Here is a 10,000-nt window from a genome sequence, read left to right as displayed (position 1 = left end):
GTTCATGAAGATTTAAGAAAAGATTTATTGACAAAGCTGTATGTGAATATATTTACTTTCTATACAGAGTATATATTTGAGGGGTCACTCAATAATGCTAATCATATCAAATTTTATGTGACTGCATAGATTTTAAAAAACCCATTATCTCCTAAACTATGGCTGTACTGTATGTGAAGACTCAGTTAATTGTTTAAAAAAAAAAAAAAGCCAAAATATTGAAGTGTAAAGTTGTTGCAATGAGCAGGATGTTCCCATTTAGTTTGTGTATATTTGTTCGGTCCAATAGAGAAATTGATGTGTTTTTATGGGTTTTCTTGTGAAAAGATGGACTCACTGTTTTTGTCACAGAATAGCGCCCAAATACCAACAAAAACAAAACCTCACCCCAGTTCACTGAAACATATTCAGGGCAAAATCAGGATGTATATTTTTGGACAATGATTCTGGTTCATTACAACTTTTTGCAATGTTAAACATCCATTGTATCAGAAATAATAACACTGTGGTCATGAAGTCATTGTTGAGATCTGGAACCCGTGTATGAAGATGAACGAGACAACAGCTTTCCATAAGTGCAGCCAAAAGCATCCTCATCCCCCCCTGGTGGCTGGCTGTGGTATAGCCCATAAGTCCCGCCCCCTCCATGTTATTGGATGGGAGATGAACCTGAAGATTACAATGATGGTTTCTCTCATTTTACGTAGTTCTTATCACGCTGATGTATGTTCACGTGTTTCCGATAAGTTTGTTTGAATTTGTTATTTGGTGCTGTAAAAAAAAAAAGGGGGGGGCGTGACATCATGATTGACAGCTGTGATTGACAGCTGCTTGAGTGCAGAGCCGAAGGTTTGGGAATTTTACGCGGAAAGGAACACGTAGATCTGTATCGACAGACTTAACTCTATAGTATATATCTTTATATACAATCCACAGCCGCTGGCCTGTGTTGCTAGCTAGCTTAGCATTAGCTTCACGGACAGTAACGTTAGCTGTTCATATCCTGGATTGGCGGCAGACGCTCGGACGACGTTTCTGAAACGCGAATCCCCGAGGCCGTGTCGTAGAACCTGCGTCCTTTTGATCACACCTGTGTTTATGGAAATATTAAGATTCGTTGTTGTGTCTTTCTAGCCAAAACGGCTACCGTGGCGCTAACGTAGCAGCTAGGCCTGCTCACGCTAGCTTCCGTATGTAACCCGGATGCTTTGGCTTCACTTATGTACGGCGGGAGGAAGCAGAGACGCGTTGTTTACCACGAACCACCATGTCAACAATCACCTTTCTATTGCAATGTCTCCAAGTTGTATTAAACCAGAATCTCCCCTGACGCTATATTCATGGGGGGGGGGGGGGGGGGGGGGGGTAGCTATACGTCATTGTCCAGTATCTTTAAAATATACAGGTCCAGTCGCTCTCATTTTGTCTACCAATGTTGTGAGTTACAGGAATACAGAATACAAATGTTTGTCATCTCTTCAACGCACCGGTCAAAAGTTCATAGAATTTGTTTTTCATCTGGAGGAGATATGGGTTTTATAATAAGAGTTTAAATATGTATTATTGAACCTTATTTATTGAAAGTTCATTGTCCAGGAAAGTTTCTATTAAACAACATGACGTTGTTTGCTTTATTCGTCTGGTGTTGCATGTTTCACGCCGAGCTGACCCGCGAGAGTAAAGTCCAGAGTGAACATCCATATCGTCATTTCTCACGTTTTGTCCAAATGGCTCTTTTTTTGGTGATATTTCCGATATGACTGCAGTGTCTCTATATATTTATTTTTATTTTTATTTTTTTGTACCATACTCCAATTGGAATATGTGTGACGGTGGAAGAGGGGAGCAGCAGCACATGTCTTACCTGGAGCTGGAAAAAATGTTTGTGCGGTCAGATTTTTTTATTTATTTATTTGCTACTAAGATAAAAAAAAAAAAAGAAAATCAGTTTGGTTATGTGGGGACTGAAAAACAAAAAATAAATAAAATAAATAAAGGTTATAAATCAAAAAGAAAAGTCGTCATCAACGTGAGACCCACAGCGTGGAAGTGCACATTTAATGAAAGTTGATTGGAATTGCAAAATGCTAATTAAATTAATAATAATAACCATGGTACATTGTATCCCATTGATTTGGTGATTGGAAAAAAGTATCTTTACATTACGTAGACCGACAAATTAATTTGAACTTTAACTTAAAGCACCCATTTGCCACTTAATGTGACTCATAATGACATTGAAATGCATTATAACAGCGATTATAATGCATTACTTTATAATCTTTATCATTATAATACATTATGAACATTGCAAAATAAAATTGTGACCGGCAATTAGGAAGTAATATGATACTTCCTCGTTGTCATTATAAAATGTTTGATAATGTGTGTGATTATTGTTATAAATCATATAACTATATGATATTATATTGCTGTGGATCGCACCTCTCTGCGTTGGGAGTGAGTCATTCCCCCGAGGAACAGAGTTCAAGTATCTATAGGTGTTGTTCACGGGTGAGAACTAAATGGTACACACACACACACACACACACACACACGACAGAATGCATAATCTCTCTGGGGGGAGATCACAATAAACATCTGACATGTATCGGCTTTTATCCCTCTAGCCACGGCCTCCGTTACCCAGCATGCATTGATGTTGTTGTGTCCTCTAGTGGACCCCTATAGCAGATCAATCAATCAATCAATCAGCCGCTAGCGAGTGTTGCCCTCCCAGACCAGGAGGCACTGCAATATATATACATATTTTTAGACTTGACCCAACCGCTTTTGGATTCCTTGAGTCACTGTCATCACCATTTAATTGCACATTTCTTTTAAAAAGAGTTGTGAAACATAGATTTTGGGATGTTTGACTTCCACGGACTATACCTGAATTGATAAATACGATTTGGTGGGTTGCACCTGTTGTATTTCATTTTTTTTTAAATTTTCTTTCCAATCACTGCTGCCTATGAAATCTTAACAATCTACTTAAATTAAATGCCGAGCTTTAAATTAGTCTTCACCCCCTTTTAGAGCTGCTTAGCACAACCATCGCTGTGTGTTGCAGAAAAACTAAACTGTGCCCCCCCCCCCCCCCCCCCCTTCCCCCCCCCCCTCCTCCCCCGGGGCTATTAATGTATTTTCATCCCGCTATTCCTTCCACTCCGTTGGTCAAGTTTCTGCCCCGCCACCTGTCAGTCATCTTGATGAGCTGTCACCTTGCCTGAGCGAGCAGCTGAAGCACTCAGCATTCGTGAAGCCACCAGTTGCCCCCCCCCCCCCCCCCCGAGGAAAAACAAACAACCACTATCTGCAATTTTTTTTAAACCGAAGAATTCCTGCCGAGGTTTTTCTGATCGCGATTCTCTTGCGCCGAAGCACTCAGACATAAATTGTCTCTACGAACGTTCGCCACGCAGCTGCAGGTTGCTGAACAATAACAGAACACGTGAGTGTAAAACGTCAATAAAGAAACGGCCGAGTCGTTTATGTCGAACATTGCGAGTGTGAAGGAATTCTTCGAAGCTGGTTATCTGGTAAATTGGAGGAGCCGTTTACCGAAGCTCGGTGGAGGAGACCGGAGATGTATTTAAGCTTTTCACCCGACTCAGGAGGCTCACCACGGTGTCCAGACTAGGTGATTATTTACAGAAATGTACAGTCTATATTTATATATGTGGGAAGATTCTATTGGGTATTGGATTGCAGTCCGTCTGAGATGTGGCGATGTCTCCACGACCTCCTGAGAGGCGGAGACAGCCCGGGGCCCTTATCGGCTGCACCGAGCATCCCGGTACACTGAGTTATTGCTCCGGAGGGGACGGGCCGCGGCTCCTCTGGGCTTCTGGATGTTGCAAATGGCCTGGACATGAGCCAGAGGAATGCTGTGTATCTGGAGCCTGAAGAAGTGACGGCGACACACGACTAAACTGTTCCTCCTTCGCTCAATTTCAGCTTATTTTCGACGTGACACTTCCAGAACTATTTGTTTTCATGGGTTTGCATCCTCATGCGATGGTTTTCGTATGATATATTACAAAAAGTTAAATCCTCAACACCCGCTCGTTATACGCAGACAGTATTTTCAAAATAAAAGTCTGTCTTCATAGGACACTACTTGGTTTTGTTCAGTCGTTTGGGTTAATATAACCACGGAATGACACAAGTTACCGGACAAATATATCAAAAGCAACTTCTCCTTTCTGTTTTCGTGTGGATCCACTGCTCCCGGTCTTTATGCTAAGCTAGGCTAACCAGGTAATGACTGCAGCAGGACGTGAGAGTGGCAGCCATGTACTTATTAATTTTACACATTGAGCCAAAACTGTGAATAGAAAATAGAAAAGTTGTAAAAAAAAAAAAAAAAGTGTGGAATATCTATACAAACCAGTGAAGCCTCTTTTTTTTTGCTAAGCAGCTATTAAAGCCACGGTGTTTTGTCTGAGATTATTAAACTGCTCGTGCACGCTCACGTGCAGCATGTGCAACAGAAAACTGGATTAGAGGGCATCGGGAGGTCTCGACCCGGTCGCCCCAACTTAATCCCGAGTGCGACACGGGGCTGAGAGGGTCGGATCCGGCCGCCGCAGGATTTAGCTCTCGCTTTAGAGGAACTGCACCTGATCGTGGGAGCACTTCTGTGAAAGCAGCCGTGCCAGTGACGTCACAGGAAACCTCACGCTGCTTCTCACAGCTCCTTCGGGGTAGAAGCCGAGGTTAAAAGAGACCGTCCGCATTATCCCGCTTTTAAGCCAGGATAAGTGATGTGTGTGTGTGTGTGTGTGTGTGTGTGTGTGCATCAAAGCCGGATAGATCTCCTTCCACAGAGCTCCATTGTTGTCCAACAAAAACTATTAAAACACATCAGTGTTACACTGGGTGACATGTTGCTTCATCACCACGAACGCACAATACTCGCTGCCACAAATACTTACTAGAGCGCCACATGGTTTAATCCACCACGGGAAATAGTCCCCCAAAAATGGTTTTGTAACACGCCCCTGTCACATTCCCCGGGTTCCCCCCCCCCCCCCCAGAGCACCAATGAATGAGCACCAAGAGGGTATCGTCCCATAATATTCTTTATTCTCTGGCAGGCTGTGCCTCTGCTCTCCTGTCCCGCGTCTCCATCCCTAGGAAGAGACACACAGCTGAGGCCAATTAGGCCTCTTCCCGGCACGATCCACTTCCCCACTCCCCTCCGCAGCTGAGCCTAACCACAACCCACGCCGGGGTGCTATGGGGTGGAGCCACTGGAGCGGGGTGTGGTCCGAACAGAGGGCGAATGAGCGTCCCCAGGAGGTAGTAGCGCAAGGAGTCGACCGCCCACCGGATGGCCGGGCACTCCTTCTCCACCTTGCTGTACCTGCCCTCCCTCTCGGAGAGCTTCCGGCTCATGTAAAGGACCAGGCGGTCAACCCCCTGTAACGACCCCCAGCCCCCTGTTCAATGTGTCAGTCTGCACAGTACTACGCTCAAAGGAGTATCGCCCTGAGACCGCTCGAGTGGAAAATCTTCCATGGAGTGGAACTCGGGGACAACCTTGCGTCGCCGCTGGGCACAGCGCACGTACCGCATGACCCTGTCTGCCGGGAACGCACCCCACAGCAGCCTGTCCCATTAACTTGTCAAACCCCGGCCAATCGGTTCCCAAGATTAGTGGGTGCGTAAGGCCGGGAGCCTTTATGCTTTTTTCCCCCTGTGTCTAATCTCAACTGACACTAGAGGATACTCGTGAACGTCCCCATGCACACCTAATCTTTACCCACAATGCCTCCACCAATGCCCCGAGAACAAACCAGGCTCTGGTGGATCACCGACTGTGTACAGCCGGAATCCACCATCGCCTGATGTCTACCCCCCTGGATTACTTACTGGAACGCTTTTTTTTCTGTTGTTTGAGTGGCGATTGAAACTGTGTGTATACAGCTGTTTAAGGAAAACACTGAAAATACTCCTCAGGCAGCTGATTGTAATCCATTGCATCCAGGCCATGGTACATGTAGAAGTGTACTTTAAAATACGGTGTCATATTATGTGTTTTATTGTTGGGTAAAAATGTGTATTACCCAGACATCTTGTTTCATACAAGTTGATTCAGTTTTTTTACCTCTTCGCCCATCCTTTTCCTGCCAATCTGTCAAGTGCCATGTTTTCCAGATAGCTGGAGGCAGGAGATCATTAGAACCAACTGGGCCCAGTGTTCCCGGTCTATAAAGCGCTGCCCCGGCCTCTGCCTCTGCCGCTCAAGGCATCGGACTTTTGGTTTGGTTGTGAATTAGTCTAACTTCATGTTTAGCACACACTCACCCCTCGCCAATCACCCGTTTATGAGGTGTGTGTCGGTCTTGTTGTTTGGTGTGATTTCGCCTTAAATCAATGGATCAAGTGATGTGACGCTGTGCCAAAATAATTTGTTTCCAGCAGCTTCAGCGGAGTTCTTCTTGCTTTCTTTTACCCTTGAAGAAAGTTTTTTTTTTTGTTAAATGGCAAAGAGCTCCCCGCTGACTTTTCTTTAACTGGAAAACCCATCAAGCGAAGTACATGTAGACGTTCGGGGGCAGTAAACATCCCCTGGTACTTTCTCTTTGTTTATTCTAAGACATGTGTGAGGGGGAGCTCGAGGCAGTGTTAACTGATGATGAGTGAGCTTTTCACTTTTTTTTTTAAACCTTGAAACCATTCAAGTCGTAAAACCAGTTGATTCTGCTGCGACAGCTGAATGTAAAGGGATAGAAACGCTCTCTCTCAGGTGTTTCTGATCAGCTGATTAAAGGCGGACCTGTCCCCAATAGTTGAAGGACGCTGGAGGAGATGGAGCAGCCTTCCGAATGGAGTTTTTTTTTGTTAATTCATTCAACCTTTTTGCCTTTGAAAAACTAGAACAGAAGGTTGAGCCAAACCGGCGGCGTAAGTGCACAGACCAGCATGTGTGGATTTGGCCTTTAGAAGAATTAAATTCACTTTCCAAAGGGTTTCTCATGCTGTTCATATTGAGACTATATAAACACAATTGTCTCGACTTAGCTCATCTTCAAAGGAACAGAGCCGTAAAAACAAATTTGCTGAGTCTCAACTATTCAGGTTTATAAAAACCAAGCTAGCTAGGCGGCCGCGTGCAAGGATGCTACAGGCCGATTAGCCTCGCAAGTAGTCGCCATGTCGGCACACTTCCAGCCACCGCTTGCTCGGATGAAAATGTTTGCTTCACCAAAATGTACACAAACCAAAAGGAAATAGCAAAGGGTCTGAGAAAGAGCTGTTAGCTTAATTCAGAACGCGTAGCCTGCTAGCTAGCTATGAACCATATACAGATGTCAGGTGTAGCTAGCTACCTGACGTCTGCATATGGTTCATAGGTTTTATTTTGTAATGAATAAACCCAGGACTCACATTCAATGGGATCATATGTTGGCATACGCTGTCTGTGATGTACCCTGAACATACTCTTGAATACTCCTCTATGTATGTACGCATTATGGCCACCGATCCAGGATTTCATTGTTGCGTACATCCCCACAAAAATCATCCCAATCCCATTGAACGTTCCCTTATTCTCTACGGAGCCTCTAAAGCGTAACGGGACCGTAAAAGCTCTGCACCGAAACCTCGACTAATAAAAATGTTTACTGTCTGCGAGGAGGCGGTTCTTCCTGCAGGCGGAGGCCGTTTTCTGATCTGATTCAATTCAATTCAGTTTATTTTGTATAGCCCAATATCACAAATTACAAATTAGCCTCAGAGGGCTTTTACAATCTGTACACATACGACATCCCTGTCCCAGGACCTCACATCAGATCAGGAAAAACTCCCCAAAAATAACCTTTGACAGGGAAAAAAGGGAAGAAACCTTCAGGAGAGCAACAGAGGAGGATCCCTCTCCCCGGATGGACAGAAGCAATAGATGTCATGTATACAGAAATCTGATGTGTGTATATATAAATATATATCACGTATTGTCTGTGTGCAAGCAAGTTAATGTATACATGTGTATGCATGTGTAGTATATGCATACGTGTGTATGATCATGACACATCACTGCTGCAAAAATAATATATCTGCCACCTCTGAGGTCTGGGTTTGGTTCAGTTTCTGCACAATAGTGATTGAGGTTGAGGGAAGGATGAGGGCGGTGGTTTAAAATAACAAACATACAGACGTGACCGCGATCAGACGCGATTCTCATGCAGTCGTCGAACACAAAGCCCTCAGAGGTTCCACTCATTCGAGGCATTTAAATCTAAAAAAACCTGATTTGTTTTGTTGAAGACGCTGACATCCTACGTGGACGGGAGTCTGTTTGTCCCTGAACGTCGCCCCCTCCTCCTCTTTCATCCGAAGCCTCCTCGTCTCCTCCTCGAGACTGACTCACATCCATTTCATGCTATTTCACTCATTTGCTGTTCATGAAGGAATACGGATATATAGACATGTATATGTGCATATGCATGCAAATGCATATGCACATAGACAAATGTGTCAAAGGTGAAAAATAAGGTGAACATTTTAACTAATAGGTATCATCTAATTTGCGTAGATATCTAGAAACAGAAGTCTGAACATTGGATAAAACCAGGTCCAAAATTCATATTTCCTTTTCGTTGACATATTCAAGTCAAAGGTGTTTTACAGAGCGAATATTAGATCTCTCCTTTCATCATTCCATAAACTCCCACTATGATTTTCTGAATAAAATGTTGTATGAATGATATATGAAGAAACCCCATCTGTAACAACCTTCAGAATATAGATAGGAATGAGACCGGAAGGTTTGGTGGACGTCAGAGCTGCTAATAATTTAGAGAAAACACCCTTTTGGAGATATGTATTGTCAAATGAAACACGTTTTGCAAGAAGTGAATATACATTATTATTATTTTTAATAGATATCAACATGAAACCACTGTTTTCTGACTTTCCACTTGTCTGAATTGATGAGATGGAGATAAAAAAAAAAAAAAAAGAAGTGATGACGCAATACGGTTTCGAGCCAAAACCTCCGCGTGGGGAGTCAAGGTCAAAAAAATGCTGAGGTCAATTATTTTCCTTCTTTTTTTTTTTCCGGGGCGGATGTTTGCTTTAAAAAGACAAACATCCCGCTGTAACGTTCACAGACCGGCGTAAAGATGTAAACCCCCTGGACGGATGGACTCACGAGGGAGCTCGTGTCTTGCTGTTTCCAGATCAGCGTCCTCAAAAAACGGGACGCTTCACACGCCGATGACCTCCAGGCATCTGTGTGCGGCAGCAGAGGTCATCGGACGGCACATTTTAATTAGGAATCCCACGTACAGAAGCGCAGTGCTCGCATTATATTTGAAAGCGGGGGCCCGAGTGCTAGTTGAATGGCTGGGAATGGAAGAGCTTAATTATTGAGGATTAAGAAGGGGAACGTGGTCACAGCTGAAACCCGGCGCTGACCGGCCTGCGAATGCTAATTCAATCAAAGGCCTTTTTTCCAGGGGGGGGGGGGGGGGGGGGGGGGGGTGATGAGACCCTCGCGGCTCTAATCAAAGGAATCTTTTGATTATATCCGACCAATAATGTGATTAGTCACACTGAGAGATTCACAGATACGGATTCTAGATACGGCAGTTTTTTTGTGTGATTCCTGGCCATTTAAGACTTGTTTCAAAAGTGCATTGAAGAGAGGTGCTTGAAAGTGCTTGTGAACGCTCGCGAGTTGGACCTTGAGCGAATATGTTTACTTGTCAAGATAAATGTGAGAGTTTCGTCGTTTCCTGAGCCAACACATCTCGTGGCCTTCCTTTTCTCGAGTGGTTGCACGTGGGTAGAGAAGGTAACCCCTGGACCTCCCCGATGTTTTCTCTGGTCGTTCCTTGCATGAAGGAGTGTTTTTTTTTTTGTCAAACCGCTAATTTCAAGGATGAACCTTCAAGCTCAATTTTCTGAGCTCTGTTTTTCTTGCCTGTCCTCAACTGAACCGTCTCGCCCGTTCTCTTTGATTCACGTTGCGGCCGCTTTACCGGCC

The sequence above is a fragment of the Cyclopterus lumpus genome, chromosome 24 (genome assembly GCF_009769545.1).
Source record: "Cyclopterus lumpus isolate fCycLum1 chromosome 24, fCycLum1.pri, whole genome shotgun sequence".
Taxonomy (NCBI): domain Eukaryota; kingdom Metazoa; phylum Chordata; class Actinopteri; order Perciformes; family Cyclopteridae; genus Cyclopterus; species Cyclopterus lumpus.
Note: the sequence above shows the minus strand (reverse complement) of the source record.